The sequence below is a fragment of the Ambystoma mexicanum genome, chromosome 13 (assembly GCF_040938575.1).
Source record: "Ambystoma mexicanum isolate Mex_15411 chromosome 13, UKY_AmexF1_1, whole genome shotgun sequence".
Taxonomy (NCBI): domain Eukaryota; kingdom Metazoa; phylum Chordata; class Amphibia; order Caudata; family Ambystomatidae; genus Ambystoma; species Ambystoma mexicanum.
Genome location: NC_090938.1, coordinates 161,592,803 through 161,612,918, shown reverse-complemented (window position 1 = coordinate 161,612,918; position 20,116 = coordinate 161,592,803).

Genomic DNA, 20,116 nt, shown 5'->3' with positions numbered 1-20,116 from the left:
GCTCTTCGACCTCCATACCGGAAAGGGCATCGGCCTTCCCGTTTTTCACCCCTGGTCGAAATGTAATCACATAGTCATATTCAGCAAAAAAAGGGCCTAATGTAGTTGTCGTGAGGATTGGGCCTTTGCCGTTTTTAGGTACTGGAGGTTCCGGTGGTTAGTTATTACGGGGATTGTGTGTCTGGCGCCCAAGAGGTAGTCCCGCCATGCCTTAAAGGCTGACTTAATGGCCAGGAGTTCTTTGTCTGTGATAGTGTAATTGAGTTCATGGGGTGTCAATTTACGCGACCAGAAGGCAACAGGGTGTAACTGGCCCATTTCAGGGTCCATTTGTGAGAGGACGGCTCCCATAGCCATGGTTGAGGCGTCCGTTTCTACCAGGTATGGGAGATCAGGGCGAGGGTGGCGTAAAATTGGGGCAGATGTGAATCTTGCTTTGAGTTCCTGGAAAGCTTCCTCGGCTTCTGTTGTCCACTGGAACTTTTTGTTGCTTTTCCTTAGCAATGACGTGATGGGATGCACGATTTGTGAAAATCCTGGGATGAACCGGCGGTAGAAGTTTGCAAAACCCAGCATACTTTGAACCCCCTTGAATGAATTTGGGGATGGCCATTTCAGGATAGCATGTCACGCTCACCTGATTCCCACGGAGGCGCAGGTTTGGCTTCGAGTGCTGATGCTTCTTCAATGGTGAAGCGCAGGACTCTGAAGATGGACAGGTAGGGCCCCTCTACTCTGGCTTCTCTGGCTCGTAGGAATATTCCCCTGTGCGTGAAAAGGGAGTATTACCTACTGACTGAATAATGCTCAAGCCTCCCACTCCCTTCCAACCCTCCACGATATCCTTCCACGATTCCCTGTGAAGTCTCACCTTAGGGTCTGGAAGGATGCGTTTTCCATCCTGCTTCTGATGCAGGGGCGCGTTGAAACCCAGTTACTTCACTGGATTGAGGTTTGATGGAAGTTCAAATAAGCTTGACTATTCAGGTAAGGCGCTGTAAGAGTTCTGTTGCAAGTTCAAAAGTTCAAGCTTAATAATAATGTTCATTGTCTTAATGCAGCAAGCGCTAACGCTTATGTCTTTTTCCCCTTAGGGGCCGGGGTTCGGAATGCCGGAGATATGGCGCCGACCCGAAGTGAAACGTGCAGTTCCAATAAATGACAGGTAAGTTCTGGATGAGCGTTCGGGTAATGTCTTTGCATTCGCTCATTCAATGTCTTTGTCTTTTTTCCCCATAGGGGCCGGGGTCCGGAATGCCAGGAAGCGGCAGGACCCGAAATGAAATGGGAATGACCCAACAGGTAAGTCTTAGAAGGAAACTGAGCTTTTCCTATTCCCTTCCTTCTCTCACCTTGTGTTCTTGTCTTTTTCTCTCTAGGCTCTGGGAAGTGGCTGCGGATCCGGATGATCGCTGCTGAAGATGGAGGTGCCCAGGAAAGGTGAGTGAAATGCAGCGCTGCAGCGATCGAAGCGAAATGCTTTTAAAAATGATGTCTTCCCTTTCAGGATCGTCGGTGTGATGTCTCCGTGATACAGCTTTAGCAGGTAAGGTCTTCTTTCTCTCCAATTCTCTCTTATCTCCCTTTGCAGGAGACCCAGGATGCTGACAGGCGTGGCTGAAGTCCAGATGCAGGAGCTGACACGGTGAGCGTCCAGCTGCGAGGAGCAGAACAACGCGAAGCGTGAGTTGCTGATCGGGCGTGGTTTAAATAGCTTTGGAAGAAGTTCCAGGTATGTATCCTTCCAATGATCAGGTATGTATCCTTCCCCGACCACACCCAGGTGGAAAGTAGTCCCACAGGTAAAGTAGTTCCATTCAGGCCTCAAGAGGGCCTGGATGTAGCAGCATGGTCTGCATCAGGTAAGTGCACATTAAAACACTTGAACACATGTCTAGCTTTATGAGCCTGGCGCCTAAGGCGCCAGGACAGGGGTCCAACATGAGCCCGGCGCCTAAGGCGCCAGGACTGTGTCCAAAGGGCCCCAGCTTGGGCCCGCTGGCACTTCCCTGGGGGGAATGATGCCTGCCTCTGAGGTTGCTGGGTCGGACCTGGCTCCTTGGAGGTAGGCATCATGACAGTACCCCCCCTCAAGGCCCCTACCAAGGTTGTTCCCTCTGGGGGTTTTGGCTTGTTCGGAAATCTCCGGTGGAACCTTTGTATTAATCGAGGTGCGTGAACATGGTTACTAGGCTCCCACGATCTCTCCTGAGGTCCATATCCCTTCCAGTCAACAAGATAGAAGAGTTTTGACTTTAACACCTTGGAGTCTAAACTGTCTTTAACTTCGAATTCTAATTCCCCTTCAATTTGAACTGGGTCTGGAGGCTTGGACAGTCGGGTCCCTGATTGTACTGGCTTCAAAAGTGATGCATGAAAAACTGGATGAATACGCATGTTGGACGGTAAATCCAGTTTAAAGGCCACGGGATTGATTATAGCCTTGATGGGATAAGGTCCTATGAATCTGGGATTGAAGGTTCGCGGGCCCTTGAGGGGTAAATGTTTCGTTGCTAGCCATACCTGGTCTCCTACTTGGTAAGGAGGAGTTTTACTTCGGTGCAAATCAGCGTTTTCTTTATACTTTTTCTTGGCTTGCTGTAAATGAGTTGCAGCTTCTTTGAAGGCTCGGGTTATTGTGGAATGCAAATGATTTACTGCGGGCATTTCCAGGGTCAGAGGTGGATCTAGATCAGATGTCCGAGGATGGTGACCATACAAAGTTTAAAAAGGAGTTTGTCCGGTTCCAGAATGCACTGAATTGTTGTATGCATATTCTGCGATCCAAAGGATGTCTTTCCAATTTAACTCGGATTGGTGTAACATGCACCGAAGATATTGCTCGAGAGTCTGATTGGTTCTCTCGGTTTGTCCGTCGGTCTAGGGGTGGTGGCTGGTGGATAACCGCACATCTATTTGTGCTAGTTGGCAACACTTCTTCCAAAAATGGGAGATAAATTGACTTCCACGATCCGAGACTAATATGGAAGGGAAACCATGTATGCGAACTATATTCTCCAGAAATTCCTTGGCCAAGGTGGAAGCTGAAGGCAAACCTTTTAAAGGGATAAAGTGGGCCATTTTGGAGAATAGATCCACAATTACAAGAATAGTGTTGTAACCAGCACAAGGAGGCAAGTCAGATGTAAAGTCCATTGACAAGGTGTGCCATGGTGCCGGTGGAATATCCAAGGGTTGAAGTAGGCCGGCTGGCCTTTTCTTTTGACCCTTGTTTTGGGTGCAAATTCCGCAAGACAATACAAAAGACTTTATGTCTTTTCTCCAAGAAGGCCACCAGAAGTGGCGTTTGATTTTTTCCTCCGTTTTAGCGATACCAGGGTGTCCTTCCATTAATGATTCATGATGATGGGAAATAACAAGTTCTTCCAATTCTTTACTTGGCAGAAACAACCGCTCCTGGAAGTATGGTAAATCATCCTTAACGGTGTAATGAGGTCCCTTTTGACTCCATTCCAGTAAGGCTGAAGAGTCTAGAAGTTGTTTTACTTGCGTTTGGATGTCCTCAATAGTTTGCAATGAAGTTAGGCCTAAGATTCTTTGTTCAGGTATGATTGGCACAGGTTCTAAACTCGAATTGGGTTCTTCCATGCCAATCCGGGATAAGGCGTCCGCTTTACCATTCTTGCAGCCAGGGCGATAGGTAATTACAAAATCAAATTCCGCAAAGAATAGAGCCCATCGGAGTTGTCGTGAAGATTGAGCTTTGGCCGTCTTTAAATACTGTAAATTTCTGTGGTCCGTAATTACGGTGATGGTGTGTCTTGCCCCGAGAAGGTAGTGACGCCAAGCCTTGAAAGCAGATTTTATAGCCAGTAACTCTTTGTCGGTAATTGCGTAGTTGATTTCAGGAGGAGAAAATTTCCTGGACCAAAAGGCCACAGGGTGTAGTTGGTTAGTTTCTGGGTCTCTTTGCGACAGGACAGATCCCATGGCCGAACTGGATGCGTCGGTTTCCACAATGTAAGGGAGATCTGGGTTCGGGTGCTTCAATACTGGTGCAGAGGTGAATTTGGTTTTCAGGTCCTGAAAGGCTTGTTCGGCCTCAAGAGTCCATTCAAAGCGTTTGTTTTTCTTTAGGAGAGCTGTGATGGGTTGGACTGTTCGGGAAAATTCCGGGATGAATCTTCGATAGAAATTGGCGAAGCCGAGCATGCTCTGAACTCCCTTCACCGAGCTAGGAGATGGCCATTTGAGGATGGCGTCCACCTTTCGCGAGTCCATTCGGACTCCTTGTGGTGTCAGGATGAATCCGAGAAACTGAACTTCTGTGGTATGAAAAACGCATTTTTCGAGCTTTGCAAATAGTCTGTGCTGGCGCAATTTCTCAAGAACTGCCCTAACATGTTTTCTGTGATCGGATTCTGAAGAAGAGTACACCAGGATGTCGTCAATATAAACAATGACACAGACATCGATAAGTTCCCGAAGAACATCATTCATAAAGTACTGAAAGGCGGCAGGTGCATTGCACAAACCGAAGGGCATCACCTGATATTCGAAGAGCCCAAATTTGGTGCGGAATGCAGTCTTCCATTCGTCGCCTTCTTTTATACGCACCAGGTGATAAGCTCCTCGAAGATCTAACTTGGTGTACACACAAGCGTCTTTCACCTGGTCGATAAGCTCAGGGATCAGGGGCAGAGGATAACTATTCTTAATCGTTATTTGATTTAGGGCGCGATAGTCTATACATGTTCTAAGGTCGCCCTCTTTTTTCGGCACGAAGAACAGAGCTGAGGAGACAGGAGACTTGGATGGGCGAATAAAACCATTGGCTAGGTACTGATCTAAATACTGACGCAAATGGAGGTTCTCAGGTTCCGTAAGAACATAAATCCTACTACAAGGTAGTTGAGCATTGGGTACCAGATCGATTTGGCAATCATAAGACCGATGGGGAGGTAACGTGTTAGCCTGTTCCTTCTGAAAAACATCTTGGAATTCTTGGTATTCTGACAGTAGCTGTACAGGGGTGGAAGTTGCTGAGGCTAGACCCATAACTGGATTTCTTGGATTACTAGTTGGTTCACAATCAGGAAAACTTATCTTCTTTGCTCGCCAGTCAATTCTGGGATTATGTGTTTCTAACCAAGGAATTCCAATAATTACTTGAAATTGTGGGGCCTTGATCACATCAAACACGATTGCTTCCCAATGTCCATCCTGACCCACCAGTGTCATTTCAACAGTGGAATGCGTACAGGCCCTGAGGCTTTTTCGGTTCCATCTACTGTAGTAATGACATCTTGGGTTACTTTCGGGCGGTGAGGGAGCTTAATCCTGGAAGCCAATTCACGGTCTATGTAATTTCCAATAGCTCCACTGTCGATGTATGCTTTTATAGCATGCAACTGCTGAGGCTGTTTTGGGTCCACGAGCACCATTGGCATGACAAAATGCGAGGTCAAAGAATTTGTTTTCAAGCTCGGCAAGCGGACCCCTACGCTTGTCGGGCTAGGTCGTTTCCCGAATCAGGTGTCAAAAAATCGTTATCAGTGGCTCCAACCACCTTCTTAGGTGGTTTAACCGGACAATTACGAAGAAAGTGCCCGGAAGTCCCGCAATACAGACAAAGTTGCATTTGCCGCCTTCTCTCTCGTTCCTTCTGCGTTAATGGTCCTTTAACACCGCCGATTTGCATAGGTTCGGATACGTCGGTACTCTTGAAGTTGGCGTGGGTTTTGATCGGTACTCGGGTTTCGTACTTGAACCGATCTGCTTTTCTATTTTGAAGTCTGTGATCAAGTTGAACCACCAAGTCTATGTAGTCTGCGCAGACCTGGGGTGGATCTACTATCTGAGCCAGAACATCCTTAAGCTCTCCGCGCAGGCCTCGATGAAACAATGTGATCCTTTTGTTTTCTGGCCATCCAGTTTCCACAACCAGTCTATTAAAGGTGTCAACGTAGGACAGGAGATCCTGATTACCTTGTCGTAAGGATAGCAGTTCGTTATCAAGGGCTTGTCCTTGAGAGTGTCGAGCAAACAATCTTTCCATGCTGACCTGGAAACCCTGAAAATTCTGGAGAATAGGATCATTCTGATTTACCAATGGAATAGACCAATCGGCAGCACTGCCACTGAGGTAAGATAGTATAAAGGCTACCTTGGCCTGGTCATTAGGGAAGGCCCCGAGTCTGCATAGAAAGTGTAAACGACATTGGTTCATAAAGACGGCATATTTCTTGGGATCCCCCGCAAAACGTTCAGGCGGGGCCAAAGGCATGTGTCCAGGTAGATTGATTTGTGCCGGGTTATTCAAACCCATTGATGTGGAAGTACCTCCGGAATTAGGTAAAGGAGTGTGCCCTGCCTGGGCCTGCAATAACCTTTTGGCCAGGACATCTGTTCTTTCCTTGGATAGGATCAGTTCTCTTTTGAGAGCGTTAGTCTCCTGGCGGGCTGAGTGCACTTCTGCCCGTAATTCCCCCAAAAGCTGGGCCAGCTGATCTGTCTCGGAAGTCTCAATAGCGCCCGGGTGGGAAATTGTGGGTAGGCTTCGCGTTCTGTCACGCTCACCTGATTCCCACGGAGGCGCAGGTCTGGCTTCGAGTGCTGATGCTTCTTCAATGGTGAAGCGCAGGACTCTGAAGATGGACAGGTAGGGCCCCTCTACTCTGGCTTCTCTGGCTCGTAGGAATATTCCCCTGTGCGTGAAAAAGGAGTATTACCTACTGACTGAATAATGCTCAAGCCTCCCACTCCCTTCCAACCCTCCACGATACCCTTCCACGATTCCCCGTGAAGTCTCACCTTAGGGTCTGGAAGGATGAGTTTTCCATCCTGCTTCTGATGCAGGGGCGCGTTGAAACCCAGTTACTTCACTGGATTGAGGTTTGATGGAAGTTCAAATAAGCTTGACTATTCAGGTAAGGCGCTGTAAGAGTTCTGTTGCAAGTTCAAAAGTTCAAGCTTAATAATAATGTTCATTGTCTTATTGCAGCAAGCGCTAACGCTTATGTCTTTTTCCCCTTAGGGGCCGGGGTTCGGAATGCCGAAGATATGGCGCCGACCCGAAGTGAAACGTGCAGTTCCAATAAATGACAGGTAAGTTCTGGATGAGCGTTCGGGTAATGTCTTTGCATTCGCTCATTCAATGTCTTTGTCTTTTTTCCCCATAGGGGCCGGGGTCCGGAATGCCAGGAAGCGGCAGGACCCGAAATGAAATGGGAATGACGCAACAGGTAAGTCTTAGAAGGAAACTGAGCTTTTCCTATTCCCTTCCTTCTCTCACCTTGTGTTCTTGTCTTTTTCTCTCTAGGCTCTGGGAAGTGGCTGCGGATCCGGATGATCGCTGCTGAAGATGGAGGTGCCCAGGAAAGGTGAGTGAAATGCAGCGCTGCAGCGATCGAAGCGAAATGCTTTTAAAAATGATGTCTTCCCTTTCAGGATCGTCGGTGTGATGTCATCCGTGATACAGCTTTAGCAGGTAAGGTCTTCTTTCTCCCCAATTCTCTCTTATCTCCCTTTGCAGGTGACCCAGGATGCTGACAGGCGTGGCTGAAGTCCAGATGCAGGAGCTGACACGGTGAGCGTCCAGCTGCGAGGAGCAGAACAACGCGAAGCATGAGTTGCTGATCGGGCGTGGTTTAAATAGCTTTGGAAGAAGTTCCAGGTATGTATCATTCCACCGATCAGGTATGTATCCTTCCCCGACCACACCCAGGTGGAAAGTAGTCCCACAGGTAAAGTAGTTCCATTCAGGCCTCAAGAGGGCCTGGATGTAGCAGCATGGTCTGCATCAGGTAAGTGCACATTAAAACACTTGAACACATGTCTAGCTTTATGAGCCTGGCGCCTAAGGCGCCAGGACAGGGGTCCAACATGAGCCTGGCGCCTAAGGCGCCAGGACTGTGTCCAAAGGGCCCCAGCTTGGGCCCGCTGGCACTTCCCTGGGTGGAATGATGCCTGCCTCTGGGGTTGCTGGGTCGGACCTGGCTCCTTGGAGGTAGGCATCATGACATAGCATCTACCTTGTGTACATCCATTCGGATTCCATTCCGGCTGCGAATAAAGCCCAGGAATTCCACCTCGCAGACGTGGAATGAGCAATTTCCGAGCTTAGCGTAGAGCTGGTGTTGAAGGAGTTTCTCCGATACGGATCGGACGTGTTTAACGTGGTCCTGCTTTGATGTGGAATATACTAGAATATCGTCGATGTACACTAGAGCACAGACATCAATCAATTCCCGTAGGACATCGTTCATGAAGTATTGAAATGCTGCAGGCGCGTTGCAAAGGCCAAAGGGCATTACTTGATATTCGTACACGCCGTATGTGGTGCGAAAAGCTGTTTTTCATTTGTAACCCTGTTTTACGCGAACAAGGTGATATGCCCCCCTCAGGTCTAGTTTTGTGTAGATTTGGGCATCTTTGACTTGATCAAGCAATTCAGGGATCAGTGGAAGGGGGTAGCGTTTTTTTTATGGTAATCTGGTTCAGTGCGCGATAGTCGATGCACAGTCTCAAGGCCCCCTCCTTTTTCGGTACGAAGAACAGAGGACTGGCTGCTGGAGACTTCGAGGGACGGATTAACCCATTGGCCAGGTATTGGTCAAGATAGGCCTTCAGGTGCTGGTTTTCTGGTTCTGTTAGTGCGTAAATTCGCCCACAAGGGATTTGTGCACCGGGTATCAGGTAGATTTGGCAATCGTATGGTCTATGCGGTGGCAGGGTATTAGCCTGTTCTTTCTGAAAGACATCTTGAAAGTCCTGGTATTCACTTGGTAGGGTGCCGATTTCCACAGTTGCAAGCGTGGAGGTTCTGGTGTCTATTGGTTGTTTCTCTTGGCGATAACATGTGTGGGCGCAAGTCTCGGGAAAGGCCAATTCTTTTGCTCGCCAATCGATTCGGGGATTGTGAGCTACCAACCATGGCATTCCCAAAATCAACCGGAACTGTGGTGCCTTAATGAGTTCAAAAACGATAGATTCTTGGTGTCCATCCTGGCACAGAAGGGTTAAAGCTGCAGTGCATTGGGATACTGGACCAGAAGCTATTTCCATGCCGTCGACAGTGGTACAGTGTCGGTGGTTGATTTAGGGAGTAAAAGAAGCCCCATCTTTGCTGCAAGATCCTGGTCGATGTAATTCCCAACCGCTCCACTGTCAATATACGCTCTTACTGCGTGCAGTCGAGATGGTTGTTGGTGATTAATCAAGACCACAGTGCAAAATGGGAGGTATGCAGTTCACTTTCTTCGCTTGACAAGTGGACCCCTACACTTGCCGGGCTGGGGAGTTTTCCGATTCCTTGATGGTATCTTCCTTGTCCGTGGCCCCTACCGTTCTCCTCGGTGGCTCCACAGGGCACTCTTTAAGGAAATTACCTGATCTTCCACAGTACAGACATAATTGCTGCTGTCTCCTTTTATCCCTTTCCACTTTAGTCAAGGGGGATCTGACCTCCCCAATTTGCATTGGTTCTCCTGAAACTTCTGTTGTGCGGGCAATATTGTCCTTTGAACAACAATATATAGGGCAAGGGTCCAGTCTGGTTTGATCTGCTCTTCGGTCCTGCAACCTATGATCCAGTTGAACAACAAGGTCAATGAATTCTGAGCAGTCTTTCGGGGGTTCACTACTTGTGCGAGAACATCCTTGAGCCCCCCCCGAAACCCCTGATGAAATAACATGGTTCTCTTCTCCACTGGCCATTCTGCTTCAACTACGAGTCTATTGAACGTGGCTATATATGTTAATAGGTCTTGATTCCCTTCGCGTAGGGACAGAAGTTTGTTGTCTAATGCCTGCCCATGAGTACGACGGGCAAACAGCTTTTCCATCTCCTGCTGAAAGCCCCTGAAGTCATGCCTCAAAGGATCGTCTTGGGCCACAAACGGTACAGACCAGTCCTCGGTGCTACCACTCAGGTAGGATAGCACAAAAGCGACCCGGGATTGGTCATTTGGAAAGGCCCCTGGTCTACAAAGGAAGTGCAGGCGGTACTGGTTCATGTACGTTGCTAACCTCTTGGGATGCCCCGTAAATCGTTTGGGCGGGGCCAAGGGAACTGCCCCAGGAAGGGTTTTCTGAGCAGGATTGGCTGATGCTGCTGGCATCGAGGGCACGCTTCTCGGCAATGGTGCATGCCCTGATTGTGACTGGAGAAGTTGCCGGCTTAAATCATCAGTTCGTTCTTTGGCTACTATCAGCTCTCTCCTCAGGGTGTTGGTCTCCTGCCTGGCTGCATGTACTTCGGAACGTAGCTGCCCCAACATGTGGGTTTACTGGTCAGTTTCTGTTGTTTCCATGACGCCCAGGTGGATTTTGATGTGAGGCTTTGTGTTCTGTAACGCTCACCTGGCATCCACAGGGATGTCACTCAGCCTGTTCTGACCTCTTATGACCTCAAACCCTTCCATGGAGTCTACTCGACTGGAGACTGGGCCTGAAACACAGGAGTTTAACTCCATATTGTCTCTGTGTGCTTGAACCCCTTCTTCCCCGGGGTCCAACCCCTCCCTTTGATCCACAGCTCACCTTATTTTCTTGGAAAGTGCGCTCTCCGTCCTGCTTTCAGCGCAGGGGTGCGTTGATTGATGCAGGCTCGTTGCTGCCTAGTTACTTTACTGGCAAGAGTCCGACAGGTAAGTATAATGAGTTTTTTTAACAGTTCTCTAACTTCGTTTCTTTCCTTCCTTAGATGATGGCCGGCGTCTGGGGATGGCGACATGCTGCTGAGATGAGTAGCACTGAAGGTGAGTGAGATACCCTTTTGTATTTGTCTTAAACTGAGTTCTTTTTCTGTGTCTTTTAGGTGCTGCGACGTTTTCAGCATGAATGCCGGTTATGAAGAAGAAATGCGGTGAGTAAGCGTGGTATGCGGCGCCTCTAGATGTTTCCACGCTAACCTGGAGTGTCTTTTCCCTCTTGCAGATGGATGAGAAGTTCCAGGGACAGAGTTCCCCCAGAGCGGCTGGGATTCAGGTAAGCGTTTGAAGCTCGTACAGTCTTTAAAAAAATAAGCGAAGATTTGCTGAATGCTTACTAATGCCTTTTTTCTGTTCTTTTCCGTTTTCCTTATGAAGCGGCGTGCCGGGATGGGAATGACACCGCCGAAGATGCCCGCAGAACAGAAGGAGCGATGAATGATGGGCAGAAGCGCCGCAAGGTAAGGCTGTTCCTAACAGTGTTCTTGTTCTTGCAGGAGCTGAGCGCAGTAGAAAGATGAAGGCCTACTGGAGAATGATACGAACATGGTGAATGTCATGCTGCAGGTGCAGAAAACACAAAGCATGTTTCTCAGCCTGGGCGTGGCTTCAATAGTCTCTGGGTATCCCAGAGCTGAACCACACCCAAAAGACTAGACTGCACATGCAGTTCTGGGAACTGAAATATGTGGGGGCATCCATCTTGTCCCCATCAATGCACTACAAGTCCAGTCCCCAATGTTATCCTATGGGAGTGAGTGAGTCTGGTGCCACAAGCACCAAGTCTGACTCCAAGTGGGTCTTTGGGGGGATGGAGAGGCCCTTGAGGGCCATGTAGGTGATCGTGGCCTGGCTCCAGCCTGACATCTTGGAGGGCTGGGGACATGAGGGGCAGGAATCATGACAAGTAGTTAAAGGCAAAGGATGGGATGAATATACCAGCCCAACCCTTTCTCCCCATGTTGCGGCAAGTGAGAACATATCCAGCAGTTTGTTCTATTCAAAATCGCATGAGTTGCATTCATTATTTTTTTTTAAACAATTTTTATTTGTTTATTCAACCAAACAATACAAACCAAACTTGCAGTATATTAACAACATTTCCACAATATTCATTTAGTGATGTTCACTGCTCCCCTTATCCCTCCCCCCGTTCTGAGCCTACTACTTCTTGCATTCTATTCCTACATCCTATAGTGGGGTCTCCTCTTCTACAGGTTCTTTTGGGTCTTGTATTGATCCAAACAACTCTGCTATTAATAATTTCCAGGCCATCAGGGTCCCTGCTTCTTCCCCCCCCCCCCGGCATTACTCGCTTCCAGCCATACCATGGTTTCTGCCTCCGTCCATTTCTGCAAATCCCTCCACCACACCTCTAATCGTGGCCTGTGGCATGTCTTCCACCCCATAGCAATTCTCCTCTTTGCGAGCGCATATGCCAGGTCTTTTAGTTTGCTCACATGCTGAAGTTCCCTTGGTCTGAGGAACTCCCCCAACATACAAGCCCACACTGTATCCACCACAATCTTGACCTCCTTTGCCGCTAGCTTCTGTGCCACTTCGCTCCAGAAGCGTTCGATGACCGGACATGACCTAAACATATGCACCATGCCCACATTCTCTTCATCACATTTGGGGCATGCTTGCCGTCCCACGTTTTTAAGCCTCGATATCCTCTGGGGTGTCATATAGGCCCTATGTGTAATATACAATTGTATCTGTTTTAATCTCGCATTCCTCAAGACCTTCTTGTGATACCCTTGGACTCTTTCCCACAACCCATCATCCATCGGGGTTCCCACTTCCGCCTCCCAGTTTAGTCTCAATTGTACTATCTCCTTACCAACTTTAGACATCATCATCTCGTATATTTTGGATATCTCATGTCCCCCCTCCGCTATATCATATATCGTGTCAATGGTAACATCAGGTTCTTCTGCCTGTACCACTTCAGGCCATGTTTTCTTAATTCTATGCACCATTCTATGATACGTGATATACTGGCCCGTGTGTAACCCAGTTTCCTCTCCCAGCATCTCAAAATCTATGATAGTCCCCTCTTGCCAAATATCACCCATTGTTGCTAACCCAACCGGTTCCCAGTGGTTTCTGATTATCATCCTCAGTTGCTTATCTCCCCCAGCCAATTCAAATAGTGGTACTTGCGGGGAACACGGGGATGGGCTCTCCATCATCTGGCACGCCCTACGCCACATCCTCCACCCAAGTATCATAATCTTTGGACGCCCTTCCATTTCTGTCTTGGGCAGCCACATTATCTCTTTCAAGTAAAATGGGGCACAATCTTGTCCAAACAGCCTGGATTCCGAAGTCATTTAATGTGAGAGCCATTTAGCAACATATTGCATTTGGCTCGCTACATAGTAAACTTCATAATTGGGCAGTTTAATGCCCCCCTTCTCATGGAAATTCTGAAGTTTCCAGAGGGCTACTCTGTTCCGTGTGTCATGCCACAGAAAATCCCTGCACATACTGTCCAGTCTAGTGAAAAATGTCTTAGGTATCCAGTACGGGATGTTCCCAAAGTAATGCTAAGGGCAGCTTTACCCAGAACCTCATGCAGTTTTCGATCTTCTTGATAGCTACCTCTGTGTTGAACCTATGCTCCTCCGCCACCGTGTGGTATATGTCTATCCCTAGATAGCGAAACGTACCTACCGCCCATGGTATCTGTAGCACCGGCAGTTGTTCCAAGGGGGTCCCTTTATATCCACCTAATGGAAACATGCTAGACTTCTGAGGGTTCACCGCTATCCCAGACATCTCCGCATATCTTCCCATTACTTCCAGTATGTATTGGAGGTTTTCCTCTGGGTGTCGTAGATACAACAGCACATCATCTGCATATAAAGATGTCAGATGTCGTTCACCCCCGACAGCAATGCCTATCTTATTGTATTGCTGCCTCAGGTAAATCGCCAAAGGTTCCAGAGCCAAAATCTACAGCATAGGGGACCATGGGCAACCTTGTCTGGTGCCCCTAATAAGTTGCCATCTCTCTGATATCACTGCTCCGGTTTTAACTCTAGCCAGCAGTTCGCTATATAGCATCTTGGCCCGCTGCAAATATCCCGGACCCATCCCATAGCCGGCCAGGGCTGCCAGCAGCCATGGCCATTTCACCGAATCAAAGGCCTTTACTGCGTCCAATGACACAATTGCTATCTCACCTTCATTTTCGTTTCCGTATTCAATGACTCTGTGGAGCCTCCTAAGAGTGTTGGTTATGTTTCTATTGGGGACATAGCCTGTCTGGTCAGGATGTATTAATTTGCATATGACTCTCCTCAATCTATTTGCCAAGACCGCAGTCAATATTTTGCTGTCTTGGTTCAAGATCGATAGGGGTCTAAGTGAACCGCAGATATGCCGTGGCTTATTTGGTTTGGGTAGCAGTATTATGACCGCTTTCCTGAGTGACTCAGGCAGCCTGCCTCGCTCATATGCCTCATTGAGCATCTCCAACAGCGGGGGAAGCACCTCTTCCTTGAATGTTTTATAGAATTCACTTGGGAGTCCGTCAGCCCCCGGAGTCTTACTAGTGGGCAACTGTCTCACCACCTCCTCTAGCTCCTCCAAAGTGATCGGTTCATCTAGTTCCCCTCTCTCCTCTGCATTAATCTGTGGCAATCCTATGTCCTCAAGTGTTTCCATTATCATCGCACGATTATCCTCCCCATCGTCTCCATATAAATGCCCGTAGTAGCCTACAAACTCCTGGTTGACTTCCTCTTGGGTATCAACCACCCTCCCATCTTCTCTTATTATCGTCCTGATCGTGGGTTTTCACTCTTATATAGCCATGCCAAGATCCTCCCAGGTTTATCCCCTCCCGCATGCTGTCTCTCTATATATTTATTGTAGTTGAGGTTACACAGTCTCTCCCAGTGCCCAGCGCGCTTCTGCTGCAGCATGAGTGCCCTTTCGGCATCTTCTTTAGCATTATTCCCTCCCATCTGTGCCCTTTCCAGTTCACTCTCCGTTGCCCGCAGGTCAGCCAGGATCCCTCCCTGCAGTCCTTTGGATTTTGATATAGCTACTCCCCTCATCACTACCTTGAAGGCCTCCCACAGTGTACCCGCCGAGTCCACGCTGCCAGTATTTGTCTCAAAATAATTCACAATCTCCTCCCAAATACCCTCCCTAAAAAGGGGGTCCTTTAGCGCTTCTGCTCTGAGGTGCCATGTCGGTATCCTCGCCCTCGGGGGACGATATTGCCATCCGAGGATCAAGGGTGAGTGGTCCGGGAGGACCCTCTCTCTATATTCAACATGCGTGGTCTCTGCCACTATCTCAGGTGTACCAAAAACATAATCTAGCCTCGTATGTAGTTGCTGCGGGGCAGAAAAATGCGAATAATGCCTCTCGAGCGGGTGTCGCGCTCTCCATACATCTACAAACCCAAAATCATTTAGTAATGTTTGCAGCACTTTTGCAGCTGGGGTAGGTCTATCTATTTTTCCATCTGATCTGTCCAATTTAAAGTTCAGCACACAATTAAAGTCCCCCCCCAGATTACCGCACTCCCCGCACACATGCGGAGGTGATTACTTAATGTTTTAAAATATGCTGCCGTATTCTGGTTCGGGGCGTACATGTTCACCACACTTATCTTCCTATTTTCCACCAATCCCCTCATAATGACCATTCTCCCATCCCCCTCCACCACCGTCTGTAGCAGCTGAAATGGGACGTGTGGCTCCACCCCGATAATCACACCCCTGGCGTACGCCGAGTATGACGAACCCACCACAGTCCCCCTCCATTTCTTCCCAACCATCTCCAATTTATCTAGCGTCAGATGCGTCTCCTGCAGTAGAGCAATGTCTATCTTTTACCTATGTAGGTATAGCATGACCTTATTCCTCTTCAAATAACTATTGAGCCCCCTGACATTCCAGGTAACTATTTTAAGATCCCCCATGGCATGTCAAAAACCCTCTCCTCCCCTCGCTTGTCTGGTCCAAATCCCATTTCTCAAATCGTCTGTGTAGGCTTGCACCCCAATTTAAACTCCCCACTAAAAACACAACAAACCCCCAACCTCCCAACCGCCTTCCTCCCTATCCCATCCCAACAACACCCCACCCAACTGTTGCCCAGATCCATCCCTGGATCTCAGGCACCCCCGCATCTGGCCCTTTCTGGCAATAGCCCGTACTCGCGGCTCAGCAGGGTCAAGCCACACTAGTGGCTGTTTTACTACTACCTTCTGGGGGGTAGGCTGCCTCCATTCTGCTGCTCCTGTTTACACCGTCTAGTACTTCCCAGTCAACTTATACTTGGTTATCTATATTCCAGTCCAACAGAATCAATAAGTCTGAAAGTGGCATAAAACAATTCAAATGTTCAAACATAACTCAACGGGCCCCCCTCTGCTTAACGTCCCAGTGGCCTTACTGCATCCCCTCACTTATCGTGCTTCGCGTGATCCTGTTCCTCATCTCAATCCGGGCAGACCTGCAGGTCTAGCCATGCCGCTGATTCCTCTGGGGTCTCTAAAAAGAACGCTTTACTTTTGTGAAAAACTTTTAACCTCGCAGGGTACAGAAGCATATGCTTGATCCCAGCCGCGCGCAGTCTCCTCTTGACTGACACATAGCAGTACCTATGCCTTTGCACCAACATCGTGTAATCAGGATATGCCGTGATATTAGCAGATGCTCATTCTATCGTCCCACCTTTGTGGAAGTAGTCTAAGATTTTTTCTCTGTCTCTGTAGTTTAATATTTTCGCGATTATCGCCCGAGGAGGGGCCCCGGGCCGTGGTTTTCTCATCAGGCCCTATGTGCTCGTTTGACTGTAAATCCTTGCGAAAGCTTGTCTGCCCCTATCTCTTGCAGGATCATATTCTCCACGTAGTCCGTGGGGTCCTGGCCTTCCTCCCCCTCCGGCAACCCGACCACTCAAATGTTATTCCGTCTCGCTCTCCCTTCTGCCTCCTCTGCTCGGTTCTCCAGGTTAAGACAGACCCACCAGAGGGGAAAAAAGGAAGTTCATGGGAATAGAACCATAGAATCAATCAATGGAATAAGCTGCCCACTGAGAGGGAGCTGAATATGGGGACAGATCAGGTCAAGGAATCATAGAGATATATTCAATCAATCTTTAATAAACACATATACAATTCCCATACAATTAAAAACAGCTTAAAAACACATAATTGATACTAAACATATCTAGTTAAAGTGCATATTATTTTACTAAACATCCTAGGATGTAAGAAAAAGTGCAATGTGCCTAACTTAGTTCAAAAGTGCATAAATTCCGTAGGCAGTGAAGAGCCTCAATTAAACCCCAAATTGTATTTAGCCAGGGGGATATATTATAACTAATCTCTGTATATATGTAAGAGTTAGTTAGTGAGGCTTAAAGAGTTATGTAGGACACCAAAGTCACGCAGATCAACAATAAACAATATTTTCTGCAAGATGAAAAGGGTTGTACCTTAGTCCAGCCCAACATTTCTTTATAGAGAACAAACAGCAACCTGTGCTTGTCTCCAATCTGACCAAAATAGTCAACAACCGGTACCTAGTACAGCTCCCAAACGTATCGTGGGCTGTACTGGTATCTGAAACTAGGTAGTTTCGACGATCAAATAACAATGTCTAAGCTGTCTATCTCTCGTCGTGGCAGGAGAGAGAAGGCTTGACAATCGTCTTCCTCAGGACAGGGCAGAATTGGTGATAAATTCTAAAATCTAAACATACAGATTCTCTACATTTGAATAATCAAGAACCATCTGGGGCCACCTAGTACAAACAATAACTTTCTAGGGCCACATAGTACAGATAGTGTCTTTTGAATTTATTCCATATATCCAATCTTCATCCGTTGGTTCTTCCTTAATGCACCCAGGTGTTCAATAAATTCCCTTAAATAAAAACCTGTCAGTTTTGATCATGTACTTTGCTCTTCTTGCAAGTACGACATGTAGATTGTCTCGGGGTTGTGCTTCAGTTTATCTAGCTTGAAAAACACAGTGTTTCCTTACGTTGAAGAATCCCTGATTTTCTTAACTCACACTGTATAGCCGACATCCTTTCCATATTCAGCAGGTTTTTCCATTCCTCAATGTCTTCTTCTAAAAACACAGCAATTTCATTTTTTGATCAATGAACATTTGCATTGTCCAACTCTGTCACCCAATTACAAGTATCTTGTTGCTTTACTGTTCACGCAGCCTTTACCTATTGCATCCTGGGCTGCACACGTCTCACGGAACACAGCATAAGTGTCTGCAGGCCTGGTCCATTCAGATTCTTTTTGAATGAAAAGTGGTGTGAAGCAGAATCAGATGTAAATCCCCGAGTGTGCAGTCCTGCTCCGCCTCTCTCCTCACATTACCGACCTGACTCGCAGTGCGCATGCGCAGGAAAAAGACACCCCACCAGGTTCTCCAGGTTAGCCACCTGCTGCTTTAATATGTGGACTTCCTTCGCATTACTTGTGCTGGCTTATGTATTGATTTTCACTGCACTCTCCAGTCCACTTGTTCTTTCCGCTAGCGCCCTGCCATCTTGCCGTAGCAGGGTAACTTCTATCCCCACTGCATCAATCTTGTTCTCGAGGGCCGTTCGTAGGTCTGCCATTTCTATTCCCCATGTGTTCCTCAGCTCCGTTACTGCTGCAAGGACCTGGTGATTTTCTCCCGCTGGAGTACTGTCTGCAGAGACTGCCGTTGAACCTAGTACAGGGGCAGTAGGAGTTCGTGGTGTCTTGGCGAAGGCCTCCATTGTGGGTTGTTTGCTTTTGGCTCTGAGACCTTTAACCGACATGATGCAACCCTGTCTGCGTGTCCTGTTCCAGTTCCCTCACGTCGTACTAGTTCTGTTTCCCCGCAATTTTCGGCGGCACCAGCACAGCCCATGCCCGGGCGTGTTTTCCTCAGTTAGCCGCAATATATGGCGGCATGCGCTGCCCTCCGAATTCAGGTGGGTTGTGTTCTCCCACGTACCTTCCCAGCCTGTTGCCGATTACACTCTTTCAGGGCACCCCCTCTGTCGTCACCTGCGCCTCGGCCTACTCTGGTATTTAGTTTCCCCTAGTGGGTGGTTAGTGCATCCGCACTCCCTCCAATGTCCGCAGCACCTCTGCAGGGATGTCTAATTCCCCCTCTTCCCTATGTATCACTTCCCGGGGGGCAACATATAGTCTTGTCCGCTTCTTTGGGAGAGCCTGTTTCTGCCCACCTCCAGAAAGGGAAGGGGGGCTCGTGGCCCTCCTATCACTTCCCTTGATGTTAGTGTTTATCCGCTTCCTTGATTAACTTATCTCAAGTCTTTGCAGGGGTGCGGGCCACCCTACGCAGCCACAATAGTGCTGAGTTTCCTCAGCTGCAGTGTCAGAGTCTGGTTGCTTCCGTTCAGAAGGTCCGTGATGTGAAGGGTCCCGCCTTCTTACATCATTTAAGTTGCGCAATCAGCCTGAAGCAAGGTGGCACAGGATGAGTCAGTGCAGAACAACGCAGCACGGCTTTTTGCATATATCGTGGGGCATCTTAGTGAGGTTCCATATCATCCGCCCTTTGATTGCAGATTAGGTGCTTATTTCACGTGGCCGTGCGTTCACAGTGTCCAGTACCCAGCTTGCAGCCACGGACCGCAAGCCCCCTCTGTTTCGTTTAGCCCAGCGGGCGTAACTGCCGGCAGCCGCACACGCTGCGTGCGTGCACGTGCTGCCGGTTCTGCTGCTGGGATGGACCCGGCAGCTGCTTATACCCACAGGGGGCCGGGTCCGCGGTCATATTACCGTGAGTGGCAGCCAGCCGCAACACACTCCCCTAGCAGTGCCGCCGCATATCGCACGGCCTGTGCTCTCCCCAGGGTGCCGCTCACTACGTTCTCCTGTACCTGCGGTCAGCCTGGCATAACCAAGCCTCTGCACGTCCTCTTCCTGCAATGATCAATCGCAGCTCCAGCAGTCCACCTCACACTCGCGCCCGTCGCTTCATCTGGTCCCTTTGTTCTTTTTTTAAAGCGGCCGCCATCTTAGTATTATTCGGCTGCGTTCGATCCTTGACACAAAGTATCAAATCTCCCGTTCTGCTGGGACAAATCGCTCGCGGGTGGACGCATCCTTTAGCAGTCACTTTCATAGATCCTTGGTGTCAGTTTCACGCATCAGTTTGTCGTCTGGTAGCATATGCTACGAAGGATCTATCACCGGATCATGGAGCATGATGGAGTCACAGACTACTCCATGGCTGCAAGGCCACGCCCCACCATGAGTTGCATTCATTATTAGCAGTAGTGTATTGTTATGATAGCTCTGTCTATGTAGGGAGTCCCTAGGAGATAGAGTATGCAGGTGCACAAAAGGTGTAGAAATCGTAGGAACATTCTCAGTAGGCAAGAATGTTTCAAGTGGGCGCACTTCTTCCATGTACCAAAATCCAAAGGCAACTAATACCATACAAC